At 45.6% G+C, this 18,542-nt stretch overlaps 1 protein-coding gene across 1 annotated transcript in view; it reads right to left on the reverse strand.

The window, feature by feature from the left end:
* The window catches only part of SUPT5H (SPT5 homolog, DSIF elongation factor subunit), a 109,537-nt gene that overhangs the window by 39,080 nt on the left and 51,915 nt on the right, over nt 1–18,542 (reverse strand). The gene's annotated exons all lie outside the window — the stretch shown is intronic.

Consider the following 18,542-nt stretch of genomic DNA (forward strand, 5'->3'; position numbering starts at 1 on the left):
CTCTAGCCCAGGCCTGGCCTACCTGCTGCTCGCAGAGAGACTGAATATCTGCACACTCAAATCAAAATAGTGTGAATGCATATGAATCACTGAGATACATCCACTTATCAGACCCCTTTTACTATCAGAGAATTCTAAGTCAATAGACGGGGTGCTGTCAACTACAGTGCATAATACAACTGACAAAACTGAAAAGAGAAAATCTGTATTGTTGACGCACAAACAAAAAAAAAAAAAAAGGTTGCCCAGAAACCCCCTCCTCTTGGCAAGTGGCTCAAATGATGACAATAACAATGGTATATAATGCAATTACTAGAGCTGCCAGCACATTATGCAATTTAAGGGACAAAGCAGAGCTCCTGCACATCCCAGTGGTAGCAGCTTATTCTACAAAGTTTGGTGTGTGTGTGTGTGTGTGTGTGTGTGTGTGGATCTGAGTCCTCAGTCAAAGCACTGGACCAGAGAGTAGCTAATAGGAAGAAGAGACAGGAGCCTTACCATGAGGTGGGAGAATGTGTGCTTAGAAAGTGCAGGACTGGTTCTATTATGTTTGTGTATTTATTATGGTATGTTTAACCTTTTCCTGACCACATATCTTATTTATATTATTTAAATATGTTTGATACAGCCTATAGTATAGACCATCTATAATGTTAAAATAAGAATTTACTCACCGGTAATTCTATTTCTCGTAGTCCGTAGTGGATGCTGGGGACTCCGTAAGGACCATGGGGAATAGAAGGCTCCGCAGGAGACTGGGCACACTAAAAGAAAGATTTGGTACTACCTGGTGTGCACTGGCTCCTCCCTCTATGCCCCTCCTCCAGACCTCAGTTAGGATACTGTGCCCGGAAGAGCTGACACAATAAGGAAGGATTTTGAATCCCGGGTAAGACTCATACCAGCCACACCAATCACACCGTATAACTCGTGATATTTAACCCAGTTAACAGTATGAAATACAACTGAGCCTCTCAACAGATGGCTCAACAATAACCCTTTAGTTAGGCAATAACTATATACAAGTATTGCAGACAATCCGCACTTGGGATGGGCGCCCAGCATCCACTACGGACTACGAGAAATAGAATTACCGGTGAGTAAATTCTTATTTTCTCGGACGTCCTAGTGGATGCTGGGGACTCCGTAAGGACCATGGGGATTATACCAAAGCTCCCAAACGGGCGGGAGAGTGCGGATGACTCTGCAGCACCGAATGAGAGAACTCAAGGTCCTCCTCAGCCAGGGTATCAAATTTGTAGAATTTAGCAAACGTGTTTGCCCCTGACCAAGTAGCAGCTCTGCAAAGTTGTAAAGCCGAGACCCCTCGGGCAGCCGCCCAAGATGAGCCCACCTTCCTCGTGGAATGGGCTTTCACTGATTTAGGATGCGGCAATCCAGCCGCAGAATGCGCCAGCTGAATTGTGCTACAAATCCAGCGAGCAATAGTCTGCTTAGAAGCAGGAGCACCTATTTTGTTGGGTGCATACAGGATAAAAAAGCGAGTCAGTTTTCCTGACTCCAGCCGTCCTGGAAACATAAATTTTCAAGGCCCTGACTACGTCCAGTAACTTGGAATCCTCCAAGTCCTTAGTAGCCGCAGGCACCACAATAGGTTGGTTCAAGTGAAAAGCTGATACCACCTTAGGGAGAAACTGGGGACGAGTCCTCAATTCTGCCCTATCCATATGGAAAATCAGATAAGGGCTTTTACATGACAAAGCCGCCAATTCTGACACACGCCTGGCCGAAGCCAAGGCCAATAACATGACCACTTTCCACGTGAGATATTTGAGATCCACGGTTTTAAGTGGTTCAAACCAATGTGATTTTAGGAAACTCAACACCACATTGAGATCCCAAGGTGCCACAGGAGGCACAAAAGGGGGCTGAATATGAAGCACTCCCTTTACAAAAGTCTGAACTTCAGGCAGTGAAGCCAGTTCTTTCGGGAAGAAAATCGACAGAGCCGAAATCTGGACCTTAATGGAACCCAATTTTAGGCCCATAGTCACTCCTGACTGTAGGAAGTGCAGAAAACGACCCAGCTGAAATTCCTCTGTAGGGGCCTTCCTGGCCTCACACCACGCAACATATTTTCGCCAAATGCGGTGATAATGGTTTGCGGTTACTTCTTTCCTGGCTTTTATCAGCGTAGGAATGACTTCCTCCGGAATGCCCTTTTCCTTTAGGATCCGGAATTCAACCGCCATGCCGTCAAACGCAGCCGCGGTAAGTCTTGGAACAGACAGGGCACCTGCTGTAGCAGATCCTGTCGAGCGGTAGAGGCCATGGGTCATCTGATAACATTTCTTGAAGTTCCGGGTACCAAGCTCTTCTTGGCCAATCCGGAACCACGAGTATCGTTCTTACTCCTCGCCTTCTTATTATTCTCAGTACCTCTGGTATGAGGGGCAGAGGAGGGAACACATAGACCGACTGGTACACCCACGGTGTCACTAGAGCGTCCACAGCTATCGCCTGAGGGTCCCTTGACCTGGCGCAATATCTCTTTAGCTTCTTGTTGAGGCGGGACGCCATCATGTCCACCTGTGGCCTTTCCCAGCGGTTTACCAACAGTAGGAAGACTTCTGGATGAAGTCCCCACTCTCCCGGGTGTAGGTCGTGTCTGCTGAGGAAGTCTGCTTCCCAGTTGTCCACTCCCGGAATGAACACTGCTGACAGTGCTAGTACGTGATTTTCCGCCCATCGGAGAATCCTTGTGGCTTCTGCCATGGCCACCCTGCTTCTTGTGCCGCCCTGTCGGTTTACATGGGCGACTGCCGTGATGTTGTCTGATTGAATCAGAATCGGCTGGTTTTGAAGCAGGGGCCTTGCCTGACTTAGGGCATTGTAAATGGCCCTCAGTTCCAGAATGTTTATGTGTAGGGACGACTCCTGACTTGACCAAAGTCCCTGGAAATTTCTTCCCTGTGTGACTGCGCCCCAGCCCCGAAGGCTGGCATCCGTGGTCACCAGGACCCAGTCCTGTATGCCGAATCTGCGGCCCACTAGAAGATGAGCACTCTGCAGCCACCACAGTAGAGACACCCTGGTCTTTGGAGACAGGGTTATCAGTTGATGCATCTGAAGATGCGATCCCGACCACTTGTCCAAGAGGTCCCACTGGAAGGTCCTTGCATGGAACCTGCCGAATGGAATTGCTTCGTACGAAGCCACCATTTTTCCCAGGACTCATGTGCAGTGATGCACCGATACCCGGTTTGGTTTTAGGAGGTCTCTGACTAGAGATGACAGCTCCTTGGCTTTCTCCTGCGGGAGAAACACTTTTTTCTGTTCTGTGTCCAGAATCATCCCCAGGAACAGTAAGCGTGTGGAAGGAACCAGTTGTGACTTTGGAATGTTTAGAATCCAGCCATGCTGTTGTAGAACTTCCCGAGATAGTACTACTCCGACCAGTAACTGCTCCCTGGACCTCGCCTTTATTAGGAGATCGTCCAAGTACGGGATAATTAAAACTCCCTTTTTTCGAAGGAGTATCATCATTTCTGCCATTACCTTGGTAAACACCCTCGGTGCCGTGGACAGTCCAAACGGTAGTGTCTGGAATTGGTAATGGCAATCCTGTACCACAAATCTGAGGTACTCCTGGTGAGGAAGGTAAATTGGGACATGCAGGTAAGCATCCTTGATGTCCAGGGATACCATGTAATCCCCCTCGTCCAGGCTTGCAATAACCGCCCTGAGCGATTCCATCTTGAACTTTGATTTTTTTATGTATGTGTTCAAGGATTTCAAATTTAAAATGGGTCTCACCGAATCGTCCGGTTTCGGAACCGCAAACAGTGTGGAATAGTAACCCCGTCCTTGTTGAAGTAGGGGTACTTTGACTATCACCTGCTGGGAATACAGCTTGTGAATTGCCTCTAGTACAGCCTCCCTGCTCGAGGGAATTGTCGGTAAGGCAGATTTGAGGAAACGGCGGGGGGGAGTCGCCTCGAATTCCAGCTTGTACCCCTGAGATACTACTTGAAGGATCCAGGGATCCACCCTTGAGCGAACCCACTGATCGCTGAAATTTTTGAGGCGGCCCCCCACCGTACCTGGCTCCGCCTGTGGAGCCCCACCGTCATGCGGCAGATTTGGAAGAAGCGGGGGAGGACTTTTGTTCCTGGGAACCTGCTGCGTGGTGCAGCTTTTTTCCCCTTCCTCTGCCTCTAGACAGAAAGGACCCGCCTTTTCCCCGCCTGTTTTTCTGGGGTCGAAAGGACTGCACCTGATAGTACGGCGCTTTCTTAGGCTGTGAGGGGACATGGGGTAAAAATGCTGACTTCCCAGCTGTTGCTGTGGAAACAAGGTCTGAGAGACCATCCCCGAATAGCTCCTCACCCTTATAAGGCAAAACTTCCATGTGCCTTTTAGAATCTGCATCCCCTGTCCACTGCCGAGTCCATAAACCTCTCCTAGCAGAAATGGACAATGCACTTATTCTAGATGCCAGCCAGCAGATCTCCCTCTGTGCATCTCTCATGTACAAGACTGAGTCTTTTATATGCTCTACGGTTAGCAATATAGTGTCCCTGTCCAGGGTGTCAATATTTTCTGACAGGGAATCTGACCAAGCAGCAGCAGCACTGCACATCCACGCTGAAGCAATAGCTGGTCTCAGTATAACACCAGTGTGTGTATATATAGACTTTAGGATAGCCTCCTGCTTTCTATCAGCAGGTTCCTTTAGGGCGGCCGTATCCGGAGACGGTAGTGACACCTTTTTAGACAAACGTGTGAGCGCTTTATCCACCCTAGGGGTAGTTTCCCAACGTGACCTATCCTCTGGCGAGAAAGGGAACGCCATTAGTAATTTTTTTGAAATCACCAATTTCTTATCAGGGAAAGCCCACGCTTCTTCACACACTTCATTTAATTCTTCAGATGGGGGAAAAACTATTGGTAGTTTTTTCTCCCCAAACATAATACGCTTTTTTGAGGTACCTGGGTTTATATCAGAAAGGTGTAAAACCTTTTTCATTGCCTCAATCATGCCACAAATGGCCCTAGTGGACATTAAATTTGACTCATCGTCGTCGACACTGGTATCAGTATCCGTGTCGACATCTGTGTCTGCCATCTGAGGTAGTGGGCGTTTTAGAGCCCCTGATGGCCTTTGAATTGCCTGGGCAGGCACAAGCTGAGAAGCCGGCTGTCCCGCATTTGGCATGTCGTCAAATTTTTTATGTAAGGAGTCGACACTTGCACGTAATTCCTTCCATAAGTCCATCCACTCAGGTGTCTGCCCCGCAGGGGGTGACATCACATTTATAGGCATCTGCTCCGCCTCCACATGTCTCCTCATCAAACATGTCGACACAGCCGTACCGACACACCGCACACACACACACAGGGAATGCTCTTAAAGGAGACAGGAACCCACAAAAGCCCTTTGGGGAGACAGAGAGAGAGTATGCCAGCACACACCAGAGCGCTATATAATGCAGGGACTAACTGAATTATGTCCCCTATAGCTGCTATAATATTTACTACGCCTCAAATCTGTGCCCCCCCTCTCTTTTTTACCCTTTTCTGTAGTGTAGACTGCAGGGGAGAGTCAGGGAGCTTGCTTCCAGCGGAACTGTGAGGGAGAAATGGCGCCAGTGTGCTGAGGGAGATGGCTCCGCCCCTTTTTCGGCGGACTTTTCTCCCGCTTTTTTTCTGTATTCTGGCAGGGGTAATTACCACATATATAGCCTCTGGGGCTATATATTGTGGTTATTTTGTCAGCCAAGGTGATATTATTGCTGCTCAGGGCGCCCCCCCCCCAGCGCCCTGCACCCTCAGTGACCGGAGTGTGAAGTGTGTATGAGGAGCAATGGCGCACAGCTGCAGTGCTGTGCGCTACCTTGGTGAAGACTGAAGTCTTCTGCCGCCGATTTTCCGGACCATCTTCTTGCTTCTGGCTCTGTAAGGGGGACGGCGGCGCGGCTCCGGGAACGAACACCAAGGACGGGTCCTGCGGTCGATCCCTCTGGAGCTAATGGTGTCCAGTAGCCTAAGAAGCCCAAGCTAGCTGCAAGCAGGTAGGTTCGCTTTTTCTCCCCTTAGTCCCTCGTTGCAGTGAGCCTGTTGCCAGCAGGTCTCACTGTAAAATAAAAAACCTAATATATACTTTCTTTCTAGGAGCTCAGGAGAGCCCCTAGTGTGCATCCAGCTCGGCCGGGCACAGAAATCTAACTGAGGTCTGGAGGAGGGGCATAGAGGGAGGAGCCAGTGCACACCAGGTAGTACCAAATCTTTCTTTTAGTGTGCCCAGTCTCCTGCGGAGCCGTCTATTCCCCATGGTCCTTACGGAGTCCCCAGCATCCACTAGGACGTCAGAGAAATATTAATACTGCATTCCATACAGTTTCCAGTCTATAAAAAGACCAATGTTTACATTAATGTCCAGAGTCGTTACTTGTTTCTTCTACCACTCTCCCAGACTCCCATACTTGCTCCAATGTTCCACAGAGTGGGAGATTGTGGACTGCATTTGGACACCCCCCCTCTAGAAATCCTGCGTTTGCCACTGGATGAAATAGTATATTGTATTTATAATCACAAACATCCACTCGTTCATTATGTGTAGTACAACCTTGTTATTTATAAGGTCATCTGAATAGCTGTACTGGAAAATCCTACTTCAAAACACCTTGGATGTAATAAATGTTATGTACGGACTGATCCTAATTTCGCTTCTATACGTGTAACCTACTACTTACTAGTAAATACAGGTTGAGTATCCCTTATCCAAAATCCCACATTTTTGGGTCCCATACTGAGATCATGACACTATATATATTTGAATACCGGACTACGAACAATATTACTTTCAGGTTTAATGTCTGAGGAGGACATTTACTAAGCAGTGATAAGAGCGGAGAAGTGAGCTAGTGGAAAAGCTGCTCCATCAACCAATCAGCAGCTGTTTATAATTTTAAAGTATGCAAATTATAGATGTTACTTCAGTGCTGATTGGTTGCCATGGGCAACTTCTCCCCTGGCTCACTTCTCCGCTCTTATCACTGCTTAGTAAATGTCCCCCAGAGTGTCTTATATACATAAGGTCCGAGTCAACATTGTCTCAAATCCTCCAAATAGTTGTGATATCACGTCAAAAATACCTATTATGTATAACACCTGCGGCTTTCCAGCTGTTGGGAAACGAAAGTAATATCATGTGCTGCCGCAGTTTTGCTATTAGGAGTATGCTACAACCGTGGCAGGGCATGCTGGGATGTGTAGTTTTGCAATAGCTGTATAGCCACAAGTTGGCAAGGGCTGTTCAAGGTGAATAATGAGACTCTAGATTTCCTTGATGAGCAATTTAGTCAGAGAAACCAAACGTCCTACATTTTACTCTTTGTGGGCTCCTTGGGACCTGTCCATAGACTCAGGGCTCTACAGCAGTCCCCATATGAGCCTCTGGACTCTGTGGATCTCAAATGGCTTACGGCTAAGACACTTTTTCTTCTGCCAATTGCATCTGCCAGAAGGGTGTCTGATTTAAGGGGCGCTTTCATGTTAATCCCCCTTCTTGATCTTTCACCGGGATAGAGTTGTTCTCAGGACCAAACCGGGCTACCTCCCAAAGGTAGTCTCAAGTTTCCATCTAAATGAAGAGATCATAGTGGACCCTCCATCCAGAGGCCTTTTAACAGCTGGTAGACTGACGGGAGCAAGCAGATGTTGACATGATGATTGAACCACAAGGATGCGGGCTTATCTTCCCGGGCGAGAGATCCACAGGCACCATGTCTTGTAGCTTTCATTTGATCTGTGTTACTTCTGATAGTGATGCCTCCACAGGTGCTAAAATGAGAGGGCATTCCAGTGATTCTGGTAGCACAGGACTGGCCCATATACTCTTGGTACACATGTAACCTCTATCTCACCACCTGGGGGTATTTAATACATATGACAGAGTGCCTTTACCCAAGCGGTCGTTATTCCAACCCGGGCTTGCTTGGGAAAGCTGTTGCCAGTAGGGTTATATTTACTGTTTCTTGTGTGGGTTGGGAAAAAAGTTTAATTTACCTTTTGTGTCTTCTTTTGTCCTTCAGATTCGTATGTTCAGATGACTGAGACAACTTGTCCACGTCCACAGTAAGTATTTATTAATATGACTTTAATACCTTCATAGGTTCTTTTATTCACAGAATGGACACTCCCTTACCTTATGTTCACAGTATGTTGCCAATACATATATTCATTGTAAATCACTACACACAAAATAATGATATACTATACCAACGGATTTTCCTATACATAAATTGTTACCTGTTATGCAATACAACAAACTTATTATTACGGGGGTTATCAGATAGATTATAAATAAAGCTACCCTAACCTTATGTGTCCCACTGCAGTCTCTTTTTTCACTTGTTGGGTATACCCTTTAGTTAACGTTGGTGCACTGTTGGGGCCCAATTTACTTTAGATACTCCGGCTGTAGTCGTCACTTCAGGATGAATGCCTTGCTAGTATTGTAACTAAATAGAAGAGGTAAATATAGGTACACCCTCTGTTGTACCCTGTCTTCAGTAGTCTGGTGTAGGGTGCTAAAATTCCACTGATCGTGGCCTATCGAGGGCCGAAGGGGGGCCCAAGGAGCTTATCTCTGCAGATTGAGATTACAATTACAGGCGTCCCCGGAGACCGGTACCTGTGTGCCTCTAGTTCGATCCTTTTTATCACTGTGGAGTTGGAGTTTTCCACCTTCACTATTCTAGTCTGTGTATCGGACTCGAAGATCCTCCGCAATTTATAACTCACAGGTCCACACAATTTAGGAATGGGAATTCCTCATTAGATATCTATTTCCAGAGTGAGTTATAAAGAATGCCTCTATGATCTGTCTCCCCCAACTACCTTCTTCATGGAAAGCTACTGGGGATCCGTCAACCACTATTGTCGTCAGATCCTTCGTCCGCACCGGGCTAATCAATTAGTATACTGTTAGGATAATACAGTATATTCAGGGTGGTATTGTAGAACTAAATGTTAATAAACACTTTGACTCATATAATCAAAGTTAGAGTATTTGAGGAAAAGTCTAGATCACTTCTACTGGTCTGCATCAGTGAATTTCACCCCTCTCACTTCCATCCACACCACTGTTCCATGCTTGTGTCAATACTAAATAATTAAACTTAGGAGGGGGCTTTTCAACTTCTTAAATTCCTTCTCCTCAGGTAGGGCTGTTATTCACTTGCCCTTTCCGTTTTTAGATAACGGCAGTTCTGGGTAATTAGGAGGTGAAAGGTGGGCAGGCAATATACTGCTTCTATAATTATTATTTATTATAAATATCAGGTACTTTCTTATAAGCATCTTTATACTCTTTAAGAAGGGAGATTTTTGTTCCGTGCAATAATTAACAGCCCCTTTTATTTAGGACTCTTCATATAGCATTGACAGGAGAACTGCTAATTTGCTGGTGAGATACTGGGATGAAGTCCCTTCACTGCAGTACTCTTTACTAAATGAAATCCCCTTCAGTGGGGGCCTTTCTGTGATGCAGTCTATGTAGATACACCCCTCACTTTCTATTAAATGGCTGAAGACGCCTCCTACTTTCCCTTACACAGGCACTCACTGTTCCTGTGTCACCGCTGCATCGATCGGGTTGGTGGAGCACCTGTTAGCCGGTCCCTGAGGGGGTGTGTTCGGGGAAAGGCCATCTGCGCTGCCCATTGGAGTTTTCCCCAGATCCGCTCACGGCTGGAGTCACCTCTGTCCGGCGTTGGTTACCGGGGTTCGGCTGCCCGCGATCCTCACACTCTACCCGGCTCTCCGGAGATTACCGCGGGTAAGTCCCTTCACTCTCTCTCAACTTGGAGGGGCGTACCAGAGTTCTCCGTGGCCGTACTATACAGCGACAAGGGTCCCGCACCTCCGCCTCACAGTGACTCCTCAGAGTTCCTCCGTCCTCGCGGCTCTCCTTCCCGCTTCCCCCTCGCGCTCCCCTCTACGGCTCTCTCAATCCGGGCACCCCCTAGTCGGCACGAGGGCTTCTGGAAGAGTCTCTCTAGTCCTGCTCGTGCCAATGTGCCACATTACCCATTAAAAGCGTTACTGTTTAATGTCCCTGTTCACCACCATCAACCCTCTATTATATACACACTACAAGTGTTACATTAACCAATTTGAATATATTTCATATATTTACACAGGCATTAGGTAAATAGTATATATTTCATATATTTACACAGGCATTAGGTAACTATTATATATATATATATATATATATATATTTAATGTAGTCCTCAGGGAACAGTTATCCTCCTGTATCTCCTCATGAGCATTTATTTATTTATTTTTTAAAGGGCTACACTCTCCCCCTGGTGAGTACATTTACACAATTTTATAGTTAAGTGCATCTCACCACCTACATGTACTTTCCATGGTTCCATCTAAGTATTACCGGGTACTATCCATCCGAAATATGGCCATGACATCACCATGTTAGGGTGCAATACCAATGGAATTTTAGTAGGGGTTCCTAACTGGTCATAGGTGAGTATTCTAGGGGCCCTCCTAACCCTTTGAGGCCTAGGTGACATAGGTGGTTGTTCAGGAATAACTCCCTTTCCCTTATCACCCATATGGATTGGTTCAGGAACTTCTGTTATTTCACATCTTGATTCACTTCCATTACCATCATTGCTTCCAACATTCTCCTGTTCTATCCCATTGTATGAAGAGGGTATTTCTACTTGTCCCCCAGGGTATGACTCAGATACATTGGTTCCTGCTCCCCAAGGCTCACTATCCCAATAGTAATATCCCGCATTAGAGTCATCCTCAATCTCCTCAGCTTCCTTTCTCATGCTCCGAAGGTTAATTTCATGTGTAACAGGGTTTTCAGCTTCAGTATCTTCCATGGGACACGATACCGTATTCTCCCAACTAATGTCCTGGGCAATAGGGAGTAAATGTTGTCTATGGTAGGTTACCATACTTCCATGTCCATTTGCCGGTGCGAGTTGGTATACAGGAATGTTAGGGAGCTGTCTCAATACTATATAAGGAGTGGGTTACCACTTATACTGTAACTTTTGCTTTCGAGGTACCCCCAGAGCTCTAATCAGCACTCGATCTCCCGGCTCTAAGAGGTGTTCCTTAATGTGCCTATCGACGTACTCTTTGTTTCTTTCACCCATTTTTCGTGCAGCATCAGCAGCTAGTTGATATGCTTCTCACAATTGTTGACGAAGTTGCCTAACATATTGGCTGTGAGATATTTTTGAACCAGAATTATTGTGAGTTCCTAAACAAATATCTATGGGTAATCTGGCCTCCCGACCGAACATGAGGTAATATGGAGTATATCCCATAGTGTCGTTTTGAGTGCAATTATATGCATGCACTAAAGGAGCAATATATTTCCACCAGTTGGATTTTCTTTTAGAGTCCAATGTACCCAACATGTTTAACAAAGTTCTGTTAAATCGCTCAGGCTGGGGGTCTCCTTGGGGATGATAAGGGGTAGTGCGGGATTTAGTTATACCGCAGCAATGACACAGTTCTCGAATTACTTTACTTTCAAATTCTCGACCTTGATTGGAATGAATCCTTGCTGGCAATCCGTAATGTACAAAGAATTTCTCCCACAATGTTCTCGCAACAGTTATCGCAGCTTGGTTCACGGTTAAGTAGGCTTGGGCATACCTTGTGAAATGATCGGTTACCACAAGAATATGACAGTCTGATCTTCCAGGGCCATCTAATGTGAGAAAATCGATGCATACTAACTCCAGAGGTCCCGTGCAGGTGATATTGACTAATGGAACGGCAGATACAGGTAAAGTTTTTCTGAGAATACAATTTCCGCATGTTCTACATTATTGTTCTATATCCTGATTCATATGAGCCCAGAAGAAGCGATCGGACACCAACCCCTGGGTTTTCTCATATCCAAGGTGACCATGTTGATCATGCAATGCTTCTAGCACCATCTGCTTATACTTTGTTGGTAATACTATCTGCACTTTAGTACCTCCGTCATTCTTAATTACCTTTCGATATAATACCCCATTCATAATAATTAACTTCCTGTACTGTCGCATTAACACTTGTGCCTTCCTTGGTAATTGAGAGCGATGTAAATGATAATTAGGATCTTCAATGATCCGTACAATAGGAAGAATATTGGGGTCATTTCGTTGTTCTTGAGCCAGTTGGTCTGAGGTCATTATCCCTAACCCCTGCAGTTCAGCCCTTCCTAACCTACAATAGGAAGGAGGAATAGCTATTTCAGAAGCTCCTATATTATATACAGCGGCCACCTCTTGATTTCTGGTGACACTAATATGTTTACACAGTCCTTTCACTACCCCAGCGGGTACTTCAATCCAATCAGAGTCATCTCCTGGAGCTTCATGGTGCAGCATCCTAGATAAAGCTGTCAAAGTCAGAAAAATATCCCTATACACGCTGCCATATTTGCACCTCATGCTGGTCCGTGCTGCGCATGCGTGCGCTTTCCCGTGATAGCGCATACCCGCTGATGCGTGCACCCGCTCGCATCGGTATGCGTATTTACGGTAAAGAGTATGTAGTCGTAGCGTGCGACCCAATCGTTACATATTTTCACAATTAATGTAGTTTGTAGATCATGGTCCCTTTGATAGTTTCTGAAAGTTTAGTTAATATAGAATGTCCCTGAGCTGAGGAATCCCTCTTTGTATTGTGGGAAGGGTCTAACAAGAGTCATGCAGCAGTGTTTGGTACCCATCGGAAGAGTATTTAATTAGCAATATTCCGGTGTTGGTTTGGAGCGTATTAATCGCTCGTGCGAATAGTTATGGACATAAGAAGTTTATGTCCATTTCTATTATTTACTCATACTCAGGTATGCGGCGGGAAACCTAGTTTCCCACCCACCTGAGCTGTTTGAAATCGTCACAGCCCACCTGTATGAATCAACCTATGACCTTTTGTTATGATACAGGGCCGAATTCCGACGTCCAATGGACAATGGGATTGTAGGGACTATGAGATTGCATTGTGTGAGGGGCATAATTAGGCAGGCCGACCATATCCAACTTCACTCTCTCATCAACGGTTTTCTGCTGATAACCGGGAGCTGGATATCGAGGCGCATGCGATCATACCCTTTGTGCGTAAGTTTCTCTCCGTAATCATTGTCTTACTGTGAGCCAATTTCTCTCATCTCTCTCCATTTCTCTCTCTCCTTTCTCTTTTCTCTCACATCTCCCCTAGACTAGTATTGAATTGTATTAGATAGTATTGTATTTTGGTTAGGAAGTCTCTGTTATATTGTAGTGTATCATTTGTACTGTTATCCCCTTTTACAAGTATACTAGATATAATACAGTTAATAGGCTTTGGACCCTAAACCAGTATCTGTGTATTTCCTATAGTGTTAAGTGTTCACTTGAGCGTCGGTGACGCTCAAGCAGCTTTGTAGTTAGTCAGGTTACACAAGGTTGCACATACACCCTGTATTCACATTAAGGTATTCTGTGTATTTCATTGGTATAAGGTTTAGACATAAAGGTATAGCGTTGTGAGCGTCAGGGCCGCTGGTGATCTCCTCGTGGTCTCGAGCGTCCGCTACGCCATAGCGAATCATTACTCTAGTCATAGCCCTTAACGTGCTGTCCTGTGATCGCTGGGCCGTGAGCGAACGTGACGCTTGAGCGTCTCGCCTACGGCGGAGCGATCGTTACGCAACCAGCGTACCCGTACGGTACTTCTTAAATAAACAGTGTACAGTGTTCTTAGACTTCATAAAGGGTTGTTTATACGACAAAGGAATTTAGCATTGTCAATTGGGGACTCGTCCTATCCTTCTCATATCTGCACTAGGTAGATCAGCAGACATTATCCCCCCAGCAAAGGGTGGGAGGTTGTCTCGCAGTGCTGTGCTGACGGGATAAGCGTCTGCTTCGCTTAGACAAAGAGTGCTGAAGGAATCCGGGAACCGGAAGTAAGAACAAAACGCTTGTGTCTTTTAAAACTGTTTATTTCTCTTCTGTCTTGCGTATACACGCACGCATACATATATATCTGCATTTCTTTTTTCAAATTTCGTATATCACTATTCCTGTTTGCCAATTTTTATAGTTGATAGAAAGTGCTAAAAGAGATTTGCTGTTATTTCATAGTAGAGGTAATAGTTAAAGTATAGACCAACACACGGCTTGTCTGGGAGATGAGGCAGTCAGTGTGGTGTGCGGTAGATGATCAGGGATCATCTACATTGATAAAAGTAGAAATTGTGTTACGGTGGATCTTTGTTTTGCGTACACGTGTCACTAACAAAGACTAGCGTACGCAATCCAAAGGCAGACGCACGCAGCGTTCATTACGCAACGTAGCGTCCGGTTACGCCCACGTAGCTCAAGTCACGAAAAGTTGGATTTTAGCGCAAAGCGATAATTAGCGCAAAGCGATAATTAACGCACAGCGGTAGATAACGCGACGCGGTAAATAACGCAAATCTATTTTTGGAAAAATCTGAAATTTAGTTTAACAGATCCTGCTCCTAATTGGTAACACAGCTGGGCTGAAGAAAATTTCTGCGCAGAAATAGATATAGAAACAAAGTGTACATGTGTTGAGTGAGTGTGTTTTTATCACATAAGTTTATATAACTTAGAGGTTGAACCAAAAGGAAAGTCGGGTACTCGTCAAAGGACATACGTGTAAGTGACATATACGGTGGCTAGGGAGGCATCCCTGGTTAAATAATATTTGAGCATTAGAGTATAGCGGACCATAAGGTTACTGACCAGGAGGTCATAAGGTAACAGACCAGGAGGTCATTAACAGACGGTAACAGACCAGGAGGTCATAAGGTAACAGGTTAAATAGACAAAGAGGTCCGCTATAAAGGTACAAGAGGCACAACGCCTGGGGTGTTGGTGCAGAACCCATATAGGCCATACAAGCTCTTGCTGAAGGAATCGCGGCCGGAAACATCGATTCCATTGATCTTTCAGTACATGACAAGTAGTGCTTATGTACTGAACGATTGTACCGCACGTAATTGTGTGCAGTAGTTAGTAATCTGACCTAATACCATTAGAGTAAAGTGGTCACAAACGCTATTTGTACATTCTGACGTGATTTGTGTAATTTTTTATTTTTGGAAGGGAAGTTCGCTGGTCACTCAGGAACTATCTAACAACCCCACCTTTACTGGAAAGAGTAAGTGTCCTGCGGGTAACCCTCATATGTTCCAGTAAACAGAAGGTTCCATAGGGGCCCTGTATCGAGTACGCCAGCACCATATCGGTGTGATCAGGTCGTATTGGTCGAGGTGGGCGAGTGAGTGGGGTACTCGGTAAACCGCCACCGCCACCGCCGGCCTATTTTTGGACAATTTGGTTTGCTGTAAGGGTTCGCTGAAGACCGTGATATAAAGATCACAGGAGTAGTAAGCAACACCTGCAGATTATGGGGGCCAATTGTTCAGGTAGGGGGCGATCAACCTTGGTTCGGGTTGATTCAGAGAACCGACCCGTCGGGTCGGCAAGGTACATCATGTGTGAAAAATACGGAAGTCACACAGAATCTTTATGTGATGAATGGGAGAGAATGACTGTACAAGACAGGGACAAATTCCCAAGAATAGGTAGCTTCAGTCCAGAAGTGTTACAAAATTTAAGGAGGAGGATATGTCTCCTAAAATCAACAAAGAGACGAATTCAGCATCATGATTATTTACAGTTATGGCACCAGGAAGGTGAGATACAGAGAGGTTTGGCTCTGGCGGCAGGATCTGGGGCAGTCAGGAAGCTGATAGCCACAGCCCCTCCTCCACCATACATTGCAGGAGAGAAGTTGATTGCGGAGAGAAACGCACTGGGTTGTAAAACACAAACTCTTAGTAACCCTGTAAATGTTAATGATGTTAACCAAGTAACTCATGCAATTATTAACCCGTGCAAGATGTACCCTGTTTTGAACCTTCCTCAGGAGTGTGATCAAGAAGACGATTCAACAACAATTTCAGCTCTCTCTCTCGCGGCCACCATAGCAGAGACCACAGTAGGCACAACAACACCCACGAGATTAGCGAAAGCCCCTAGCGGAGGGATAGGTGAGGTCGTGTCAACGGGTAAGTACGGCACCATGCACTACACTGAAACAATTTCACCACAAGTTGTAGAATCTACACAGAATGAGGTTGTTAGACTTGCTCCTGTAAGGGTAATAGCAGTTCCCAATGGAAAAACAGATGTGTCTGGAGCCACTCCCATAAGGAACATTGCCATGTACACTCCATTTTCCCGAATGGAATTAAGAACAATAGTGTCCGAATTTCCTGACCCCAGGAAGGACTTAGTTGCTAGCCAAAAATACATCAGGGATCTAGGCAACACTGTAGAACCCAACAAGGATTGGCAGATACTGCTAAGAGCTTGTTTACCTTCCAATGTCGACGCAACTCAATTTTTAGCTGACTGTGCATTGGATAAAGATGTACCGCTTACAGACGTGTACAACAAGGATAATGTAAAAAGGATAAATTTACAGCTAAAGGAGTATTTCCCAGCCGTTGTTAAATGGAACAAGATATTCTCCATTAGACAAAAAGAGTCCGAGACGGCATCAGAATATTTTCACCGGGCACTATTAGAAATGGCAAAGTACACTGGAATAGAAGACATTAAGACCAACCCAAACCATCAAGACGTAGCAGTATCTGTACTGATGGATGGTTTAAAGGAAACATTAAAGACTAGGGTACAGACCACGCAACCATGTTGGCGAGGTCTGTCGGTGTCCACTTTGAGAGAGGCTGCTATTGATCACGACAGAAACATCACTAGACACAGGGAGTCGCAAAGTGATGTTAATGTCAGTAAGTATACAGGCGCTGACCACAAGGCAGCCTGCGTATGTACCATCGAATCCTGTAAGTAAATCAACTGTAATAACTTGTTATTCCTCTAACAGACCAGGACACTATGCACGAGAATGTAGAACAAAGAGTGTACAAAGATCTTTTCAACCCCCTAGACAACGACACGACACACGACATTGGGAGCAGGGTCCACAGAGGCGGAGTTTTGAGCCACATACAGGGGAAACAAAAAGATATCCCCCGAACAGAGACTGGCATGCCTCTGGTAGTTCCCAGCTAACTCCCTCACAAGTAGTCGCTGCCAGCGGGGTACAGGCAGGTCACCATACCCAATAGGGGTGTGGCCATACCTGTAATCTGCAGCCAGTTAAGTTGATTGCCAGTCTTGGAAGCGAACCAGAGATTGCAATCAATGTAGCTGGTAAAACTTTAAACTTTCTTGTAGACACAGGGGCGGCCAAGTCAGTGATAAATTCGACAGTGGGCATGAGAACCACTGGTAGGACAATTCCAGCCATGGGAGTAACAGGAGTAGTCCAGCACTACCCTGTTAGCAAACCAGCCGAGATTACAATAGGGCCTTTGCATACCAAGCATTCCTTTTTGCTGGCTGCATCGGCACCAACTAATCTCCTGGGTAGAGACTTACTATGTAAAATGGGTTGCGTCATTTATTGTACTCCTGAAGGTGTATTCTTGGACATTCCTGAGAATCACGCTCAGGAGGTACGAGACATGTTAGACTCCCCATCAAAATTAATGTCACATTCCATTATGACAAATAGGAATCCATCCCAAGTAGAAGAGATGACATCTCAGATACCAGAGTCACTTTGGACAAAAGATGGACAGGACACTGGATTAATGGCAAACGTAGCTCCAGTAGTTGTACAAGTAAAAGATGGTAGGATAGCTCCAAAAATCCCACAGTATCCTCTGAAGCCAGAGGTGGAGTTAGGAGTTTTCCCAGTAATAGAACGCTTGCTGCAACAGGGCATTCTAGTAAGAACGTCCAGCACAGCAAATAGTCCCATCTTCCCTGTTAAAAAGAGTGGGGGGAGGGGTTACAGGCTAGTGCAGGATCTAAGGGGGATTAACAAAATAGTTGAGAGTCAGTTCCCCGTAGTGCCTAATCCAGCTGTCATCCTAATGCAAATTCCTCCCACTGCCAAATTTTTCACTGTTATTGACCTCTGCTCCGCATTCTTTTCGGTACCTCTGCACCCTGACAGCCAATATTTGTTTGCTTTTACATACAGAGGAGTCCAATACACGTGGACTCGGTTACCCCAAGGTTTCATAGATAGTCCAAGTATATTTTCTCAGGCTTTGCATGATTGTTTACAGTCTTTCCAACCGGAGAGTGGATCAGTATTGATACAGTACGTGGACGATTTACTGCTGTGTTCAGATTCACTGGAAGCCTCTCTGAAGGATACGAAACAGCTCCTGTTTCATCTTTCAGACACAGGTCACAAGGTTTCCAAAGACAAGTTACAATTATGCCAGACTAAGGTAAAATATTTGGGACACTGTCTAACACAAGGACTGAGACACCTGACCGCTGATAGAATCCAAGCCATTAGAGACATGACACTGCCACAAACCCAGCAACAGATCAGGACGTTTTTAGGAATGTGTGGGTATTGCCGTAATTGGATCCCAGGGTTTTCCATATTGGCGCTACCTTTGCAGGAAATGGTCT

Source organism: Pseudophryne corroboree, chromosome 8, assembly GCF_028390025.1.
Source record: "Pseudophryne corroboree isolate aPseCor3 chromosome 8, aPseCor3.hap2, whole genome shotgun sequence".
Classification (NCBI taxonomy): domain Eukaryota; kingdom Metazoa; phylum Chordata; class Amphibia; order Anura; family Myobatrachidae; genus Pseudophryne; species Pseudophryne corroboree.